Source organism: Molothrus aeneus, chromosome W, assembly GCF_037042795.1.
Source record: "Molothrus aeneus isolate 106 chromosome W, BPBGC_Maene_1.0, whole genome shotgun sequence".
Lineage (NCBI taxonomy): Eukaryota > Metazoa > Chordata > Aves > Passeriformes > Icteridae > Molothrus > Molothrus aeneus.
In genome coordinates this window covers 3,872,125-3,894,256 of record NC_089679.1, presented here as the reverse complement: position 1 = coordinate 3,894,256, position 22,132 = coordinate 3,872,125, and positions in this window count along the sequence as shown.

Below are 22,132 nucleotides of genomic sequence, written 5' to 3'. Positions count from 1 at the left end.
GGTTACAGTCTCAGGCAGCGGCTCTCTTTCTCTCTCTCTCTCTGTCTCTCGGGGGGGGGCTGCCCGATGGCTCCCGGTGTCTCTCTCTCTCTTCCACCCTTCCACCCCCGGGGTCAGGCCTACCTCTCACGGCCACATGGCTTTCCCCTCCCCCTGCCCAGCCAGCAGCTGGGCCGGGGGAGAGACCCGAACTCTTTCCCGCTGGAAACCCAAAAGGACCCTCCCAGGGGAGAGCTCTGCTTTTAACCCTGTGTTCTCAGAGGCGTGTCCATGTCCTAAATGGCCAGGTTAAATGCCAATATTAAAGCCTGAATATCCATTGGCCCAAAACACAGCATCCCAAAAAACACATTTCCTGTCAAACCACCACAGCCTGGTATTTCAGGAATCTCTGTGGTGAAAGCCAGTGGCCGCACTTTACTTCCAGTACTGTAGACACTGTGTGGGACACTAACACAGTCATTTTCTGTCCCAGGGTAAACTTGCGTGCTTCTTGAATATTCAGCACAACTGCTGCTATGGCTCTGAGGCCACCTGGCCATCCTTTGGCTGTTGCATCTAGTTGCTTGGAAAAGTAAGCACCTGCTCTCCAATATGGACCCAAGTCCTGAGATAATATTCTCAGGAAAATTCCCTGTTTTTCATGGGAGAATAGAAAGAACGGTTTATTTACATCTGGAAGTCCCAAAGCTGGAGCTGACATGAAGGCACTCTTTAGCTGGTGAAAGGCCCATGTGACTTCCTTTTTCCACTGGATATCTCTTTTTCCATTGGCAATAGGAGCATAGAGGGGTCTGACAAAGAGTATGTAATGATAAACCCACAGAGGGCACCACCCTGCCATGCCTAAGAAGGTTTGGAGTTCCTTTATTTTCTGGGGTTTCGGGGTTTGGCATATGGTTTCATTGTGAGCCTGCCCTAAAGTCCGTTGCCCAGCACTCACTTTGTACCCTAGGTATAGCCTTCTTCCTTCTTCCTGTGGGGCTTCCCAGGACTCTGGATCTTTTGCAAGTTGTTCCCCAAACAGAGTGGGGGAATTTTGAAGCCTTGAGGCAACACGGCCCATGTGAGCTGTGTTTTGAGCCCACTTTTAGGGCTTTCCCATTTGAATGCAAAAATTTTCTGGCTGGCTTCATGGATAGGGAGGCAAAAGAAGGCATCTTTCAGATCTAAAAGAGTAAACCATGTTACTTCAGGTGTTAAACAAGGTTTTAAAGTATATGGATTTGCTACCACAGGATATAAATCTTCTGTTACCTTATTGACATCCCTCAAATCCTGTACTATCCAATATGACCCATCAGGTTTCCAAACGGGTAACATGGGAGTTTTGAAATCAAACTGGCATTCAGTCAATAACCCTAACTGCAGAAAATTTTCAATTACTCAACTGATTCCTTCCCTGTCTTCTTTTTTCAGGGGGTACTGCTTAATTCTCACTGGTTGTTTCCCTTCCTTAAGCTTAATTACTATGGGGGAGGCATTCTTCACCCTCCCTGGTACGTCAGAGGCCCATACTCCAAGAAATACTTGACTTGATATCTCTTCAATAATTTCCTCCTTAATTTCAATGTCTCTTAATGTTAAACTTAACACCTTTATGTACTTTTGATCATTCACCTCCAGAGTAACCTCCCCATTTTTGAATGTAATGGTTGCTTGTAACTGCTCCAATAAATCTTTCCCTAAAAGTGCCTTTGGCGAATTGAGCATACACCAAAACTTATGAATACCCCCTTGTTTCCCCAATTTATACCTTAGAGGTTTGCAAAGATATTCCTTTTCAGACTGGCCAGTTGCTCCCCACACTACAACATAATCATTCTCCACAGGTACTAAAGCTTTATTTAAAACTGAATATGTGGCCTCTGTATCAACCAAAAATTCCACCCTTTTCCCTTCTTCCCCCAGCCTCATTGTTATAACCTGTGGATCCGCTGGGGTGGAATCCCCCGTTCCTCCTCAGTTGTTTTGCATGTGTGCAACCACTTGTCGTTCACATCGTCTTCGTTCTGAGCATTGGTTTTTTCATTGACCAGTTCTTTTACAGATCGCACACTGGTTCCTGCCCAGCTGGGGTGGACCTTGTCTGGGTGGTCCCTGCTTGTGTTTTCCTTGCCTTTCCTCCTGTACCACTGCCACCAGCTTTTTCATTCATTGTTTATATCCTTCTTCCCAGTTACTAAATACCCTCCATGCCTCCTCTAGCAAGACTTTGAGCTTTCTCCCTTCCGGCCCCCGGATTTTCTGAAGTTTACACCTAACATCTCCATCAGACTGTCCCAAAAATGAATTAACTGGCTGATTCATCCCTATCTCAGACCCCGGATCCAGTGATGTATGGAGACACATAGCATCCCTTAAACACTCTAGAAACTTGGATGGAGTCTCGGAAGGCCCCTGCTTAAGGGAGTATGAAGCAGACCAATTTATGGTCTTTGGAATAGCTCTTTGCACTCCTGTTGCTATCCACTCGATAATCTGGTAATTTCTTTACTTCTGTTGATACATTGGGATCCCATTTTGGGTCTTGGATGGGGAAATATTCTTTTACATCTTTGCATTCTTTTACATCACAAAAGTTGTGGAGTTTGTTTGCTTCTGCAAATAACACTTCTCCGCGGGGTGCTCCCTGACCCCAAAGCCTGCCCCAGCCAGCACCCTGGGCCTCACCCAACCTCTTCAGACACAGGTAGAACTTCCCTCCTGCACATCGTGGGTACACCCACTGCTTTGCTCTCTTTTATACATCATGCATTCAAACAATTACAAACACATGTCCAGACACCAGAAGCACACAAAGTTTGGGTTCACTCAACTGACCCCCAGAGTCGGTAGCAGCCGGTCTATCGAACAATGCACCTGTTCCCAGTAGTGCTATTGACAAGGAGCCTCTGCCGCCGACTGTACTCTTGGTCAATGGCTGCCTGCAAGCACAGGGACAAGGCCGTGCATTCATGTCGGAATTCTGGATATCCCTCTGGCTGTCCTGGATAGCCAGGACCCCTGCCAGGGGGTTCAGAGACCCTGGCACAGAGCCCAAGATGCCTGTGACTTTGATTATGACCCATGGAGCAAGTTACCAACCTTATATGAGGATCTGCAAGCCACAAAAGTATAAGCAGAATAATAATCAGTTTGTCACAGGGTGAAAAATAGATTTTTTTGGGGTATTTAGAATGGGGGTTCAGGTGACAAGATGGAGGAATCTGGGCATGTCCAGTGTCGTGATCGGCGGAGGAATTGCCTCACACAATATGTGTGAACAGCAAATCCCAAAGTTTATTGAAAGCTCACACATATTTATATTGGTGTTAATGAAGCTTATACGTATTGCAAAAGCTGAGCTCATTATTGGTTAAAGCACACTTAGATCAACCACACCTACTTCTATGCTCTAATGATTATTTTGTTTCTATGTTTACATTCTTATAGCGACTCTACCTAGGCTATCTTCATTTTCTGGCAAGCGATTTTCTCCCCCATCTTCCTGTTTCAGCGAAGGTCACCATGACCTCTGTCAGTGATTGGACACTGGTTACTTAATCCCCAGCTTGTTTCCCCTATCCTTATCCAACGGTATCACATCGAAGTGGCCTTTCTCAGCTAGCCAATTATCCACAAAGCTCTCCACATTTCCCCCGTTTTTCTGTTGAACAAGCATGGTTTGATTAAATGCGATAGATATCATCTTTTGCACCATATTCTGTAAGCATATACAAAAACATGGCAAAATTAATACCAACAACAAAGCTACAATAGCTACTACAATGCTAAGCTTAACAATAGAGCGTAACTATGATCCTAAGCTTAAAGATTTGAGCTATTCTTTGCCCCCTTTTCGATTTGCATAGGTGGAAAAAGAGTATGCACCATAATAGAAATCTCCCCTGTATAGTCAGCGTCTATTATCCCAGATAAAACAAACAATCCCATCATGGTAGCCGAGGAACGACCTAAAAGCAAAGCTCCCATAGGTAATCCATCAATAATGAGTGGTCCCTTTACTCCAGTTGGAACCTTTTCTGGGTGGGTGGTCATCAGGGTTACTGTGGCTGCGGCTGCCAGGTCCAATCTGAGGCTCCCGGCGGTGGCTGGCTGGAGGCAGGTTGAGCTGAAGCGGTGACAGCTACTACTTGTGTCTGGGCGCGGTGGCTGGTGGGCGCACTGGCTCTGCCGTTTCCCGAGCGGCGTCTGCAGGCTCCGGTGTTGTGGGTTCACTGGTTACTCCAAATTGACTAACCGTGGATCGTAACTGTGATAACAATTTCCAATCCAAAGCAGTTATTGTAGCTTGAAACCCTCCCCCTGCCAGGGGAGAATAAACCACTGGACAGGCAATTTCCATCGCAGCTGATATCGCTTTGTCATCCCCCGTGTCCATGAATTCTTTTGCTACCGCCGCCCATGCCTCCCTTCGCTGCTGTGCAATGGCCCCTGCTAGGTCACTTTCTGACCCAGGGATGGGCGCATTACTAGGCGGAGGAGGTGTAGGGTTTGACACCGGGGCAGGCGGTGCGGACGGCATTGGTGGAGTACGCGCGGGGGGGAATTTGCTGCCTGAAGCGGGAGCTGATACCGGCGGGGAGCCGCTGTTTAGAGCAGGACCTAATGTCGGCGGGGAGCCGCCGCTTAAAGTAGGTGCCGGTGCCAGCAGGGGACTGCTGTGTAAAGCAGGAACCGAAGTTGGCGGGGAAGTACTACTTAAAGCAGGCGCCGATGACGGCGGGGCAGCGTTGCTTAAAGCAGGCGCTGATGTCGGTGGGGAACTGCTGTTTAAAGCAGAAGGCGATGCCGGTGGCAGATTGACTGTGGACGTAACAGGGGGTAACGGGGAACCAAACCAGTCCCCGTAATTCCTGTTTTTTTCATGGGCTGCGCTAGCCTGCTGAGCAGCTCTTTCCTCTGCCTGATATTTCCACAATTCATCATGCACGACTCGCCACAACTTTCCCAACTTTCTTGCAGTTTTATCATCATCTATGACTGCCTGCCACAACTTATCCCCAAATTTACGCCACTCTGATAACTCATGCACTGTGTGAGGATTTTGAAACAGTCACTGTGCATACCCATAAGCTAACAACCCATGAAGCTCTTTCTGCAAATCTACACCCTTAACCTGACGCTTTTGTAAAAAGCTAGTAAATAAATCATATGCTGCTTGCCTTTCCTTACCCATGTTAAAGATAACAGCGCGCTTCTTGCAGCCCTTCAAGGCGTCGGCAGCACGTATCGGCCAGGGTCTCCAATGAGTTCACCCGGGGCGCGGCACTTTCCCTTTTTCAGTGGTGCTTTTGCAGTCCTCGTCTGTGGTAGGACCCGAACTCCTTACACCGATCGACCGTGGCTACCGGCGAATCACGTCTCGGGGTCACCATTTGTCGTGATCGGCGGAGGAATTGCCTCACACAATATGCGTGAACAGCAAATCCCAAAGTTTATTGAAAGCTCACACATATTTATATTGGTGTTAATGAAGCTTATACATATTGCAAAAGCTGAGCTCATTATTGGTTAAAGCACACTTAGATCAACCACACCTACTTCTATGCTCTAATGATTATTTTGTTTCTATGTTTACATTCTTCTAGCTTCTCTACCTAGGGTATCTTCATTTTCTGGCAAGCGATTTTCTCCCCCATCTTCCTGTTTCAGCGAAGGTCACCATGACCTCTGTCAGTGATTGGACACTTATTACTTAATCCCCAGCTTGTTTCCCCTATCCTTATCCATCGGTATCACATCGAAGTGGCCTTTCTCAGCTAGCCAATTATCCACAAAGCTCTCCACAGTCCAGCCTTTCTCCTTCTTCTTCTTGGCCTCCATCTTCTGCTGTGATGTTGGCACTTACAGATTGGTTTAGAGTAGAAGCTCACTGTCTAACATAGGTGATAGGTATTGGAAAGTAATTGTAAATATTGTACACATAGTTTTTAGTATAAAAAGATAACACCGCCCCAGGCGCGGCCAGAGTGCATCTGTCTGTCCTGCTGAGAGGACCTTGGCAGGCCAGGAGAAAGAATTTTATAGATAAGAAACAATAAACAACCTTGAGACCAAGAACTGAAGAGTTCTGACTCCTTCTTTGACTTCTGGCCTGGGAAAAGAGACTTTCTAACGTATCTCGGGGTCACTATGACCAGCTAAAGCCCCGAGACATTCAGATGTCCCTGAGTGACTTATCAGCCCTATCTCTCTCTCCCCTGGGGCCCTCCTTTGATATACATACTGTTTATCCACACACCAGCAGGTCGTTGTCTGTCTCCGCAGGAGGCAAGCTGAGATGGAGTTGAGCTCCTCCAGGGAAAATCCCGGGGTGCTCCTTATGAGGTCCCTCCCCCGCTCTGACCCTGCAAGGACAGAGATGGTGTCCTGGCTGGCTCGCCAAAATGATTTGGGGAAAGAAAAAAACTCCACAACTTTGTAAAAGTTGTAAAGCTGGTATGTTTATTACAGCAATGGACGAATGTGGGGATTGTTGTCCCCATAAAGGACATGTGCCCCCTGAGAACTCCCAATCCTTTTTTTATCTCCCTTACTAATTCATACGCATAGAATTTCACAATAGGTTCATACATATTCATTTTACTCATTTCACATTACACTTGCAACTAGTTACACTTGCAGATAGTTTTTTTATCAGAAAGTACAGAAAGAACTCCTGGGTCATCCTGCCCTGTCTCCTGCAGCCTCTCAGCCCTAGTCTCTGTCTGTTTCAAAGTTCAAGGGGCCCCTCTTATCTCTGTCCTTTGGCTGAAGCAGTTTTTTGAACACAGTTTTGTTTTTTTTTTTGCGAGAACAGGCAGTCTTGAATGCAGACCAAAAAGTTATGCTTGCAAGCTACAGACTTAATAATTCAAAGTGGCACATTTCACCTAAATCCAAAATGGATTTCTACTCTGGAAAATTTCCACTCTGTTTCAACAAATATACAATATGGTGTTGTAGGAAAGACATTTTTGTGCTGTTCTTGTGAGCCAGCGAAGGCTTCCTGAAGAGAAGGAAAGCCTCGTATCTCTTTCAAGGAAGGTACCAAGGCTATCACCATGACAACGTGCAGAAAGAAAGTCAAAAGATATGGACTTTGGTTCGCTCACAGAGTGATGTGGCTCCTTTTCATCTATTGAGAGTTTTGTTTCTGTTTCATGACCAATGGGCAGTGTATGTGTTTGTTAAGCAAATGTAAATATCCTGTAAAGCTATAAAGGCAACATATTGCTTTAATAACTAGATCTATACAGCCTTCTGATGGAGTCTTGGTGCTTGCACCATGTTGCACTCTATAGCAACATGGTGTTTGCTTGTGAATAGTTGCCTTTGACATTTTCAAAAGCTTAGCTTGATTTTGAAGTAGTAAAATGCCCAGGTGAATGGAGTCCTCTGAAAGCACATCTTCACTTTCTAAAACGGTGTTCACCATGTTTTTTTGAACTGCCCTCTGGGTGCTATTGGAGCTGGCTTGTAATGATCATGTTGCTAAATTCAGAGAGTAGGTTTCTATTTATCAGAAAAGAATAATCTGTCTTAAAAAGATGACCTTTTCTCACAGGGTCTTATTCTGCCAGTTCCTGGGTTGCAGCAGAATAGATTGCAAGAAAAGAATCTTGAAAGGGTTGCTTTGATTAATATTGCAGTGAAAAGAAAGTGTTTTAGGAAGTCTGTATGATGCTCAAAACTAGGCAAGAAAATGAAACTCTATAATCAGACAGCTACAGAGTAGGTATTTGTTTATTCAGTGCTGTGAGTGAGGGGGATCTCTCTGCCAAAAACTCATTCAATCTTCTTTAGCCTTCAGTTACATTTAAAAAGTCCTTCCACTCAATGTCACAATTACAACATATCGTTAGCATACTCATATTTGCATAAAGCTGTCACAGTTTTATAATGGTTGCTTTCACACATGCCTCAGTTCCTTCTGTGGTGGTTGTCAGTCTTCTGATGGGCTTCTGATGAAGACTTCTGCAGTCTTCCTCACATTTGAACTTTTTACCTCTATCTTCAGCACATGCCTGGTGCTTCTTGTTTTTCAGTCTAACTTGTTTTTAGCTATTTTTGTAGTTTGCAAGTTCCATAAAAACTTGCTATCTTGCTTTTTATGGCACATGTTACCTCTCTTGCTCTGCTATCTTGCTTGCTTTACCTGCACATCTTGTTACAATATTACTTGTGGTTAACCTTTTGTTACATACCACTTAGGTTTCAAATCCCCCCTTTCTTTTTACTTCTGTGAATTCTTTCACAAATTATAGCGTGTTTATTCTCTTTCTACTCTGTGTCTCAATTTATACCTCTTCCAATCATCATAAGACATTGTGGTTCGCTGGCAGCACCACAAAAAGCACTGGCTAAATGTGCATGTATACAGAAGGATTATTCCTAACAAGAGGATTCCCATGAATAATTGTTTCAAACAATTTATATTAGGGACCCAAGACGTGTCTCCCATAAGTGAGTTGACCAAGATGTATCATCATTTGTTACTTCATGGAGTATCTTCACATGTTGCCAGGTTGTATGTATATCTGTTGTTATTTGCCCTGATTGATCTATGTAAGTATAACAAATGGTATTTATCAATGTACAGATTCCTCCCATTTGTGCTGTGATCATATTTAATACCATACGGTTTTGAAATACTACGTCTTTTAAAGAATTAATTTCTGTTTGCAACTGTCCAATGGCATCTGCTTTGAGTTTGCAATTATTTCTATCTCTACTGAGATGTTCACAACTGCTCTTTTTAAGTGTACAACTCCTAAAGTTGGGAATAAAGCTCTGACAAAGCTGTGAATGCCTCTATTATATCTAGTCAGAGGATTAGAAGGTATACTTTGACTAAATTGGTTTCTCCAAATTCCTCTAATGATTCCTGTAATTAAACTAGCATGATTTATGACTTGTATAGTTGGGACAAGATGCCCCATAGTACACTGGCCTGTCCAATTTCCAGGTAGTTGCTTAAGGGCTATTCCGTTTCCACACAGCCACAAAAAGCCATCTGGCAGATCACAGCTAGTTGTAATGCTCATGTTAGAATTGTTAGTATGCCTAGCAAACAGTCATGACAATGAGCAAATTGAAATTCAAAATCTGGTGAGGTAGGTGATCAATTTACCTGACCTGTTTCGTAGAATGGCAGTAATTCTGGTCCAATTGGTAGTATTAATAAACTGGCCAAAGTTTGGTCATGTAAAGTTTGACTCCACATAAACAACAGATTGATTGACGAGTGATAACTGCAAAAGGGGTTTACCTGAAGGTGAACTTATTTGTTTGCATTGTGTACTATCATTATACAAGGCATACAGGCTTAATTCAGTCCAAATACTAGAGGGTACCCCTAACAATGGAGTTCCTGTCTCTCTCTGTAACCCCATAGGCCACTATACCTAAACCCTTACTATTGGTCAAATCTGGATCCCCCCAAACCCTATAAAAGAGGCATACTTTAGCCCATTCGACAGAAGAAGAGCTGTCGCTGGGACCCTTCACAGACTTCCCCAATAAAGCCGTCTCTGTGGAACCGCCAGCACCTCTCCTTCTCCTCTCTCTCCGTCTGCTGCAGCCTCAGCTAAGGGCAACCTACCTAGCAAGCAAGAGCTGAAATCCTAAGAGAGCTTGCAGTCCCTATAGAGCTGTTAATCACCAAGCTTGCTATGGGGGTTGGCCCGCGGCCTTTGGCCTTGAGCTAGCTTGGTTCCGGGCACCCTGTCCCCCTGAGGACTGGGCTCCTTGAGCTATCTTGCACTGCTTGAGAATAAGGCCAGATAAGAGGCTTTATTATAGCGGCGCCCCCGACTCAACAACGCGAACCCCCCCCATTGGAGGCGAAATTCGTCGACCGAGCAGCGAAGCCCCCTTGGGTGACTGACCCCCCCAGGGCATTTTGTATTGCTGTTCCGGACGCCGCTCCTCCTGCGAAGAGGCTTCTCCGTTTTAGAAGAATCCTCTCCCCGGGAGATGTCAGTTTGACCCACAAAATTTACATCTGAAGGACAAAAAAGTTCCGAGGAGATCTGACGTCAGCAGACACCTTCCAGCAGACCCTGGACCCCAAGAAGTGTAAGTATAAATTAGCTACTATTGCGCGCATAAGTTCTGGGTCCTAAACCTTTTTTTTCTTTTTTTTTTCTTTTTTTTTCTCCTCGTTTTTTTCTGCTGGAAGCACTAAATTAACATGGGCTCAATTTTGAGCACCTTAAACCTAACTAAAATCAAGAGAGAAATATACTTAATTATTATAGAAATCTTATCTGCTAACAACTCTTCTTTTTCCACTGGCAAGCTCTCTAAAAATAACCTTAAAAAATTTGTAAGATGGATACTATCACAATTCCCTGAATCTGATAAGGAAACTGTCACTGAAAATTCGTTTTGGGATAAAATTGGCAACACAGTATATATCTCACAAAGAAATCAGGATTTTTCTACAACTATTTGCCTTTATTCCATATAATAACTAAAACCATTGAAAAATGTAACAGAGAAAAAAATCTTGAAGTCAGTAACAGACATTTCCTTTTCAAATGCTAATGACACTGATAAAGACCCGCAGGAATGTCGCTCGCATCCCTCACATCTGCTGGGTCCTAAAGCTCTCCCTGCCTCTGCCCCCCTCAAGGCAGAAGCGATGCCTTCCACCCCAGCCCCCGCCCCCACCTCCCCCACGGCTGCGAGACCTGAGCTGCCCGACCCCCAACAAAATCCCTTATCTACAACTGCACCCATCCTCTCTACCTCCGGCTCGGCTCCCCCCCCCGCCTCCGGTCCTGAGACCCCCTCTTCCTGCCTCTGCCGCCCTCCCCACCCCCGCACCGCCCCCCCCCCCCCCTGCGGACCCTGCCACTCCCCCTCCCGCACCCCCACCCCCGCGGTGACTTTGACTCCTCCCGTCGCAATGCCCCCCGCCCACGCTCCCGCCATCCCCGCTCCCCCCAGCTCTGGCTCTGAGTGGTCAGGCCCCGCCCCACGGCTTCCTGACCCCTGCTACCACCGCTGCCGTGCCCGCATGTATCCCCTCTCCCCCCCCGCACTGTGCCTGCTACAGCAGGGGAAACTCACACATCCGCAATGCCAGCACACCACCCCGTAACTGCGGTACCCCAGACCGGTCCCACTGCCTCCTCATCCCCACTCCCCCCATGCCCACACCCCCAGCCCGCCCAGCCCCCCTGCCCCCACCACCTGTCCCCCCAACCCCCCACCCACCCTCAATGCCACCCAAACGGAATCCCAGAGACCCCCCACGGTGCTACCCCCCCCCACCCGCTCCTGTGCATGCTGTGCTGCCATCCCAGCTCCAATGGCACCTCCCCCATGCCAGGTTATGCCATGTGTTCCCCCTCAGCCACCGAAAATATTGAAAAATGCCGCTTCTAAACGCCGTAAAAAGCATAGGTCACGAATTGCAACCCCCCCTCAATCCTCCTCAGAGGAACAGAGCACTTCCAGTGACTCTGATTCTGATACGATGGATGTCAATCCATGGGCTCTTATTAAGATAGAAGCGACCAAGGCTGGTGATTGGGAGCTGGCACAGAAAATTAATGCTTTCCCGGTAGAGTACAAACAGGGACGAAATGGTGGAGAATCTGCTATAAAGACATGGAAGGCAAACTCAAATAAGGAGCTCGTGCAACTAAAAAATATAGCCAAAGAACATGGGTGAAGCTCACATATTTTTAGAAATTTCTTAGAAGCCATGTTCTCAGCACATGTCTTACTTCCTCACGATATAAAAAATATTTCACACTGCCTCCTGTCCCCAGCAGAATATATGTTATGGGACAGGCATTGGAAAAAACAATTAAAAACATTATCAGACTCATATTCTGCAGATGCTAATAAGACAAACTTTACAGTGGAACAGCTGGCAGGGGAAGGTGATTTACAGAAACCAGCAGACCAATTGGAAACTTTGAATAAAGAGGCACTGATAGACACTGCACTTGCAGCAAAAACCTCTCTACTTCTCATGCATGATGAGTCAATGCCAACAATGCATTTTTCTACTATTAAACAAGGGACAGATCAAAGTTTTATCAAATTTGTGGACAGACTTAGAGATGCTTTGGAGAAACAGATAGAGAGCACAGAGGCAAGGAAGGAACTCTTATGTAAGCTTGCCTTGAGTAACTCTAATGAAAAATGCAAAGCCATTTTGAGGTCTCTACCCATGAATACAAACCCTACCATAGAGCAAATGCTGGAATGCTGTACATGTCACATGTCCACCAAAAATACAGTGGCTCTAGCAGTTGCTAAGGGTATTGCTGAAGGAGTTTCTGGTGCATATGCAGTCATAGCTTCTAAAGACCAAGCTAAATGCTATCACTGTGGGGATCTTGGACATTACATAAAGGACTGCCCGGAAAGGTCACCTCCCCGATACCACCGTAACAATTATCAAAGACCCCAGAATCAGCAGCGTTACCAGCAGCGTCCGGGAAACGCCTTGCGCAGCCAGGTGGAGCCCCGGGCTATGACAACAAATCAAAGGCCACCCAGACCCAACCACGCACCAAACCAAGAGGTTCCGGACCACAAGAAGAGGATCCTACACACGGGGCGACCCAGAAGGGAACCCGCCGCCAATTGGGAACTGCTTTGTCCATTGACTTTAATAATGAGAATGTTCACCGTGTTCCCGCAGGCAAATATGGGCCAAAAGGTGGTCCTTCAGACATTTTAATTATAGGTGACTCTCTTAATAGCCCAAAGGAGATCTTCGTTGTTCCAAAGTGCTGACAGTGCAGCCGGGACAAGAGATTCTTATCCAGGTATACTGCATAGACTCACCATTTTTTCTTTCAAAGGGAACTCCAATAGCACAAGCCTTTTTACTCCCAAAGGATCACAGGGAACAGATTCCTCTCAACCCTACAGCAATGTGGGCACAAGTTGTGGGACCATCCAAGCCTACCATCGAGTGCGGCCTTACCTACAAAGGAGAGAAGACCCACCTACCAGGGATGCTCTACACCGGTGCTGACGTGACCATCATCGCCTGCTCAGAATGGCCAGCACACTGGGATCTACAACCTGTTGCAAGCATGATTTCAGGGATTGGTGGAGCTACAGTATCCATGAGAAGCAAGAACAACATCCTCGTCGAAGGGCCTGAACGCAAGCTGGCAACCATCCACCCATTTGTGGTAAGGGCCCCCATCACCCTTTGGGGCAGAGACGTTCTGTCCCAGTGGGGAGCTTCCCTACTTATTCCCACTCAGGATTTCTAATTGGGGCCACTGAGCAACGCACGCTGCCAGACACACCTCGTCTCACCTGGAAACGTCACAAGCTAAACTGGATCAAACAGTGGCCCCTCTCTAAAGCCAAGCTGCAAGCCCTAAACATCCTCGTTGAAGAACAGCTCGCAAAAGGCCACATAGTGGAGTCCAACAGCCCTTGGAACTCTCCAGTCTTCATTCTACCAAAGGCTGGGACAAACAGGTGAAAGCTCTTCCACAACCTTCGCAGAATCAATGAGTCCATCGAGGACATGGGCCCCCTCCAGCCTGGCCTGCCCTCCCCATCAATGCTGCCTAGAGACTGGACACTTGCTATCACAGATATTAAGGACTGTTTCTTCAGCATTCCTCTGCACCCTGAGGATGCTCCTCGGTTTGCTTTCTCCATTCCCTCTCTTAACAAGGAGGCCCCGCTCAAAAGATATCATTGGCATTATCTTCCTCGAGGCCTGAAAAACAGCCCGACTATCTGCCAGTGGTACGTGGCTCACATCCTGTGTCCTGTTTGGAAATCATTTCCAGACGCTATCATCCACCACTATATGGATGATGTCCTGGTGTGTGCTTCGGACAAAGCTTACTTGGACAAAACAGTTAAAAAGACTATTGAAACCATAGAAAAGGCAGGATTTGAGATTCGTGAGGATAAAATCCAGTACACCAACCCATGGACTTACCTCGGAGTCCAGATCCGGGAAAGGACCATCGTACCTCAGCAGCTAACCATAAACAACGACCCAAAAACCCTGAGGGACTTACACAGCCTTTGCGGATCCATCAACTGGGTACGTCCACTGCTAGGAATTACAACAGAGGACCTTGCTCCCCTGTTCAATCTTCTTCGTGGGCCTAAGGACCTGGACTCTCCCTGCACTCTCACAGAAGAAGCCAGAGGTGCCATCACCAAAGTCCAGGAAGCCCTGTCTTCACGCAAAGCCCATGGCTTCGAGCCCAGCCTGCCTTTCCAGTTCATCATCCTGGGAATAGCATCTCGATTCCATGGACTGATTTTCCAATGGGACTCCCAACTTTGAGACCCTTTGTTGGTACGGGAATGGATTTTTACAAATAGCCAGCCTACAAAGACACTTGCCACCTACCAGGAGGTCATAGCACATTTAATAAAAAAGGCTAGGACTCACCTGTGCTCTCTTTCAGGATGTGAGTTTGCATGCATATACTTGCCAATAACCCTCACAGACTTTGAGGATTTGCTCCAGACCAATGAGACCCTCCAGTTTGCCCTAGATAGCTATATGGGCCGAACTTCAGTTAAGATCCCACAACACAAACTTTTTAACCCTGATGTAACCTTCCATTTGATTCCAAAACGAATCCAAAGTAGAAAACCTCTCAAAGCTCTAACCCTCTTTAACAGATGACTCAGGGTCTTCCCACAAGTCAGTGATTACATGGAAAGACCCCCAACACAAAATTGGAAACCTGAAATACAAATAGTGGAGGAATCTCCACAGAACGCAGAATTAGCAACTGTTGTCAGAGCCTTTGAAAAGTTTAAAAATGAACCTTTCAATCTGGTCACAGATTCAGCTTATGTAGCTCGTATAGCTATGAGAGCAGAACATGCTCTTCTCAAAGAGGTTTCTAATCCAAAGTTGTACCAACTGCTCTCTAAATTAATACACCTAATCTCCCACAGAAAGCAACCTTACCACATAATGCATGTGAGGTCACACACGGACCTCCCAGGTTTTGTTGCAGAAGGCAACAGGAAAGTGGATGTATTAGCAATGGCAGCAGAAACTGCTAATGTTCCTAACATCTTTGCCCAGGCAAAGTTGTCACACGCGTTTTTTCATCAAAATGTGCCTGCCCTTATGAGAATGTTTAAGCTCTCAAAGGATCAGGCAAAGGCTATTGTTGCTACATGTCCGAACTGTCAAAACTATCAGATACCATCTATGGGGACGGGAGTCAATCCCCGAGGTCTGAATAGCTGCCAGCTGTGGCAGACAGATGTGGCTCACTTCATGCCTTTGGGAATGTCAAAATACGTACATGTATTGGTCGACACGTTTTTGGGAGCAGTATTTCCATCATCACATGCAGGAGAAAATATCCTGCACACAATAAAACACTTTCTCCTCGCCTTTGCCGCCCTGGGAGTGCCAAAGGAGATTAAAACAGATAATGGACCTGCCTATACCTCCCGCAAGTTAAAGGAGTTCTTCAATGAATGAGGAATAGCACACAAGAGAGGCATACCTGTAAACCCCACAGGACAATCCATCATGGAAAGGACACATCAAACCCTCAAAAGAGTCCTCAATCTACAGAACAGAGACATGAGAATCATATCTCCAGTGGAAAGACTTTGCAAGGCTCTCTATGTCATCAACTTCCTGAACTGTACTGCATCAGAGCCTGACCCCCAAATACATCGCCACTTTGCAAATGTCACCCAAGAAAAGCTCACTGAGAAACCACCGGTGCTCGTGAAGGACCCTGAAACACACCAAATTTCTGGGCCTTTCCAGTTGATCACCGGGGGTAAAGGATATGCGTGCGTGCTACTACCATCTGGTCCAAGGTGGTACCCAGGAAAAAACATAAAACCATACCTAGGCACTGCGAACACTACTCCTGCAAACGGGGACAAGAACTCTCCTGAGTCAAACACAAGACCTCCTCAACACCAAAGTAGCTCTGCCTGGAGACGAAGACATCGCCGAATACCCACAAACACAAGAACAGACCGCCCCATCACAAGACAGCAGACAAAATTGAAAGCTAAACAACATTCTCCTGCATCAAGCCATAGATAACCTTAACACAAAAGTGTTCTCTGAATTATGTGTTGTTATTTTTTTTGCATCTTAAAAAACCCTATTATTCCCTCTTTCTCACCTTTTAAAACCCCTTAATCTTCTACCCACTCCTCCTCCCTTAGTGTAGTTTAGAAATTAAAAGAAAAAGGGGGGGAGGAGGGGAACAGAGAAAGAAACACGGGAGAAAACCCTCCCATCATAAAGATAACAAATTCTGCTTATATTCCCTATCAGAAGCCCTATTCCTGCCCAAAGATGAAAAATATCTCCATTGGTGCTGTCCTCACTGCTTCCTGGATGTTCTTCACCGTACCGTGTGCCTTCGGCTGGATTAGCCCACAGCCTAGCCATAATGTTTGGGTAACCTTAGCAAAAACATTAAAACAGGACAACATGTGCTTGTCCATGGGAAGCATTGATAACCCACTTTCCACATGTCTAGTAGGAATTCTCTTTGTAGCAGATGACTGGCCTGTCTATAACTCAGAGATCCTCTGCACCACAGGTAAGAGACCCAATGTGGCTGATACTTGGGACGAGTGGACAAAAATTCTGCCCAATGCTCTAGAGGAACCCCAAGAATTGGATCTGTTGGGGTCCTCCAAGGCCACATATTGAGTCAAATTTTATTTTAGACATCCAAAAAACAATTGGCCAGAAATTGACCAGAACAAAAACACATGTCGAAAAGAGATATCACCAATTAACAAAGCCTATAACTCTCATGACTGGTGCAATTACATGGCTCATGTAATTTCTGTGTCTTCTCTCCATCCCAAAGTATTACCCAAGGGAATGTTTCTCATCTGTGGTGCCAGAGTATGGGCTGGGATCCCCTCCCGACTCCAGGGAGGTCCCTGTACCCTTGGAAAACTTTCTACCCTTACTCCAAACATCACCCTGTTACATAATTAGAAAAAAGAAAGTCAATCAAAATGCCAAAAAAGGTCCTACACTGAATTTGATGAAAATTGTGATCCCAAATTATACGATTGGAACAAACCAAGAAAGATTGCTGTCTCCCTATTCTTACCATGGGTAGCTGCAGCTAAAGCCCTCGGTGAAATCAATCACCTTGGGTGCTGGCTCAGTAAACAAGCTAACGCTACATCTGCAGCCCTGAGCGATCTTTTAAAGGAAGAAGAAACCACAAGACAGGCTTCTCTCCAAAATCGAGCAGCAATTGACTTCCTGCTGCTTGCCCATGGACACGGCTGTGAAGACTTCGAAGGGATGTGCTGCTTCAACCTCTCTTCACGCTCGGAATCCATCCATGCGAACATCCAGAAACTGAAAGATCTCATGAAGGACTTGAAAGTAGAGAGAATCCCAGACTGGGTCAATGAACTTTTCAGGCAATGGGGATTAACAGGATGGGTTGCATCTTTGGTTAAGGGAATGTTGTTGATTCTCCTTGTAGTTGTTATTGTATTAGCTATGTTCTCGTGCCTTGTTCACTGTTTCAAAAGAACTATAGCGAACGCCTTTTTTGTAAAAACAGAAAGCAGAGTTGTAGTAAACCCCATGGACTTAGGTAAAGCTCCATGGAGAATTGAACAATAGGAATGCTGAGACAGCAACAGGAGTTCCTGTCTCTCTCTGTAACCCCATAGGCCACTATACCTAAACCCTTACTCTTGGTCAAATCTGGATCCCCCCAAACCCTATAAAAGAGGCATACTTTAGCCCATTCGACAGAAGAAGAGCTGTCGCTGGGACCCTTCACAGACTTCCCCAATAAAGCCGTCTCTGTGGAACCGCCAGCACCTCTCCTTCTCTCTCTCCGTCTGCTGCAGCCTCAGCTAAGGGCAACCTACCTAGCAAGCAAGAGCTGAAATCCTAAGAGAGCTTGCAGTCCCCATAGAGCTGTTAATCACCAAGCTTGCTATGGGGGTTGGCCCGTCGCAATTGGCCTCGAGCTAGCTTGGTTCTGGGCACCCTGTCCCCCTGAGGACTGGGCTCCTTGAGCTATCTTGCACTGCTTGAGAATAAGGCCAGATAAGAGGCTTTATTAATCAATGGTTGTTATTGTCCAAGATGCAACAGGAGATTTCTTCACTCGGGTATAGTGAATCCAGGTAGGTTTTTCTCTCACATGAATTGCAGTGAAGGTTGTCAGGAGGACTTGGAATGGTCCATCACACTTCTCCTGTAGAGGATCACCTGAAAAATTCTTAACATACACCCAGCCACTAGGATTAATTATGTGCAATTTATGATCTGGTTGTTTAGGTTGCTTTTCAAATAAAGTGTTATATTTCTGGTGCAACTGAGTGTTAATGGTTTTTAAGTATTCATAAATATATTGATTACCAACATGGATCAGGTTTTCATCATGAATGGCATTTAATCCATAACGTCGACCCTACAAAATTTCAAATGGTCTGATCTTTTCTTTTGACCTTGGCTTTACCTTGATTCTGATGAGGGCAATGGGTAATGCCTGGTGCCAGTACAAATTTGTCTCCTGACAGATCTTAGCTATTTGTCAAGTATGTGGTTCATTTTGTCTACTTGACCACTAGCTTGGATCCTGTAAGGAGTATAGAGTTGCCACTCAATTCCCAAGGCCTTGCTGACAGCTTGCACAATTTGTGCACAAAAATGTGATCCTCTATCAGAGGATATTTCCCTAGGTACACCAAATCTAGGTATGTTCTCATTCAACGGTACTTTTATTATTTCTCCAGCTTTATTTGTCCTACAAGGGAATGCTTCTGGCCACCCAGAGAAAGTATCAATAAGTACCAGCAAATATTGAAAACCCCCCTTTCTTGAGAGTTCAAAAAAGTCTGTTTGCCATGAGTCTCCAGGAAAAGCTCCTTTGCTAATAACCCTTTACTCTAGCCTAACTGTTGTATTTGGATTATTCTTCAAACAAGTCACAAATTATGATGTTACTTCTTTAAGAATGTCTTGTAAGCCTGGGCCTACTATTCCTTCCTTTCGGTATTGGTGTAAGGGTTCTGCTCCCCAGTGGGTCTTATGTTCCAACTTTATATAATGTCTCTTTAACTTTTCTGGTATTATTAGTTGACCTGTTTCTAATTGTCCTCAACCATTCTCTAAAAGTTTTCCTTTATTTTCATTAATCCATTTATAATCAGAACGCTGGTACTTTACAGGCTGCTTAGTTGATACTACAGTAGGTATTAAAGCTGTCACAATTGCTTCATTTCTTTCAGCAACGATTTTAGCTTCATAATCTGCAAATTTGTTACCTGCTTCTGGGAGGGTGTTACCTTTAGAGTGCCCTCAGCAATGTATAATTGCCACTTGCAATGGGAGTTTCAGCAAGGAGCCTAAGGATTTCAGTTGCATATTTGACTATCTTCTTTTGTGCAGTCAGGAGTCCTCTTTCTCTCCATAGGGCTTTGTGGACATGAATAATTCCATAAGCATATTTGGAATCATTCCAAACATTAACTTTCTTTCCTTTTGCCAGTTCTAATGTTCAAGTGAGGGCTATCAGCTCAGCCTTTTGTGCTGAGATTCCTGCTGGTAATGTGTTTGACTTGATTACCTTTGAGACTGTAGTCACAGCATACCCCGTCCTTTGTACTCCGTCTCACAAAACTGCTGCCATCAATGAACCAGTTCATGGCCTCCAGGAGTGGCTCCTCTTTTAGATCTGGGCAGCTGGAGTACACAGCTTCAATGGTCTTTAGGTAGTCGTGAACTACAGGTTCAGCTTCGGACTTTCTTTGCAGAAAAGAGGCAGAGTTAACAATACTGGTCACTTGAATTTCAATATCATCAGATTCGGCCAGGACTGCATGGTATTTTAGGAACCTTTAAGGAGACAGCCAATGGTTCCCTTTCTAATCTAAAACAGCTGACACTGCGTGTGACACTAAGATAATCATCTTTTGTCCTAGTGTAAACTTTCGTGCCTCTTCAATGTTCATGATAACTGCTGCTACTGCCCTAAGGCAGATGGGCCAGCCCTTGCTGACAGTGTCGAGTTGTTTAGAAAAATGGGCTACTGCCCTTTTGTAAGGACCCAGGTGTTGTGCCAGAAACCCTAAAGCTATTCCTTGTCTCTCATGTGAGAATAACCAGAACAGTTTACTGAGGTCAGCAAGTCCCCAGGCCAGGGCCTTCATGAGCTCACACTTTAACTCTTCAAAAGGCATGATTTTTTTCAAGGGTCCACGCCACAATACTTTTAGAAACTTTCACTCACTTGTATAAAGGTTTCACAATCAGTCCGTAGTTGTATATCCACAACCGGCACCAACCTGTTATTCCAAGAAAAGCATGGAGCTCTCTTACAGTTTGTGGCTTAGGTGTATGGCAGATTACTTCCATCCGTGTGGTTCCCAGGGATCATTGTCTGTCCTCCAGAGACTTCATATCCAAGATAGGTCACCCGTTGTTGCACCAGCTGAGCTTTCTGTTGAGACACTCCATAACCATTTAGTCCAAGAAAATTCAACAGACTTATTGTCCATACAAGGCACTCTTGGATAGTTTTTGAAGCAATTATTAGATCATCTACATACTGTAGGAGTCTTGCCTCCTCAGGTGGAGACTGACATTGTTCCAATTCTTTGGTGTTGGAATGCAGGAAATAGAAGCTTCTCTGAGTACGTTGGAGAGAGAAAGGAATGCAGGGATTGAATTGGAACCTTTAGAGAAACTGAAATATATTAAGCCACACAGACATGAAGTAGGAGTGTAAGTTTTAGTTTTCAGCAAGTAGAAATATATCTTAAATGCCTTAAGAGACTGTTAGCTAGTAAAAAGCTCTAAAGCCTAGTGTAAAGTTCAGTAATGTTACCTTTCACAAAATTAACTTAGCTCCAGACATAACCAAAACATAGCAGAACATTGTTTGCATTTCTAGCTAGAACAGATTGAGCTATTTGCGTGAACAGATAGAACTATATGCGTAACTTTTGTGTAAGAGCTGACACTACTTTCGCACATTAGAATAAGCTTGGATAGCTGTGAGAAGAATGGTTTAGAAACGTGTTTTTAGCTGATTGGATGATTTATTAATAAAATCCCCCTGTATTGGGGTGCAAAATAAAGAAGAAGGAAAAAAGAGAATAAAGAGTGGTAGTAGCTTCTGCTAGCTGCTACTGCTTCTGCTGCTTCTGCTGCTTCTGCTTGGAACATTGGGACTCTATTTCAGAAAACTTTTAGCATGGACTTTAATACTCAGAACCCTTAGCATTTAAAGCTGATGTATTCATGCAATAAACAACTTTACCACAACCAACAACTGTTCCTATCTCTTTGAAGACCCAAGACCCATGCAAACTCGACACTTTGGCCAATTGATTCCTTGATTCCCAAAAATTGTGAGACTGTTTTGAACCCCAGAAGTAACACCATCCAGGCAAGTTGGTTTTTCCTGCCTGTGCTAGGGTTCTCCCATTCAAAAGCAAATATGTTTTGACTTTCTTCTGCAAATGGCAGACAGAAGAAAGCCTCTTTGAGATCTATCACCAAGAACCAAACAAGATTATCTCAGAGTTTACTTAGCAAAGTGTTGGGATTTGCAACCACTGGGTGGATACTTGTCCTGGTTTATGGCAAATTTGGGAGAAAACCTCCAACAGGGGACCCTCCAGAAAGCCAACCCACATGTCCTCTCCCCCCACCTGGTTCGGGAAAAAAATTTCCTCGTAGAGAAGTGGAAAGAACCTGTTTATTTAACAGGCCAAGCACTCCCCAGCACACAAAATGACGCTGTTGAGTCAGGGATGGGCAAAATGACTCCATGGTTCAGAAGGCGAAAAAGAGACATCTTTATTAAGATATAATGTCCTTTTATAACCAGGATTGCAAAGGTGAAATCTGATTGGCCTCAAAGTAAAAACCTTTCACACTATCGATGAACTGTGAATAGCACACTCTGAAGGTACATATCTATAAACAACATGAACAGAAAGAGAGGGTAATAATTGTTTTCATTCTTCCTCTCTAAGTTTCCCAGGCCTGAAACCTGGGAGAATTCTCTTTGACTGAACCGAGAATCTCCACAACAAAATGAACAGTACCGGATGACAAAACTCATTCACTGCTCTGAAAAGATGACAAATTCAGAAAGTCTCTCCTGTGGGTGGTTGCTCTGTTATC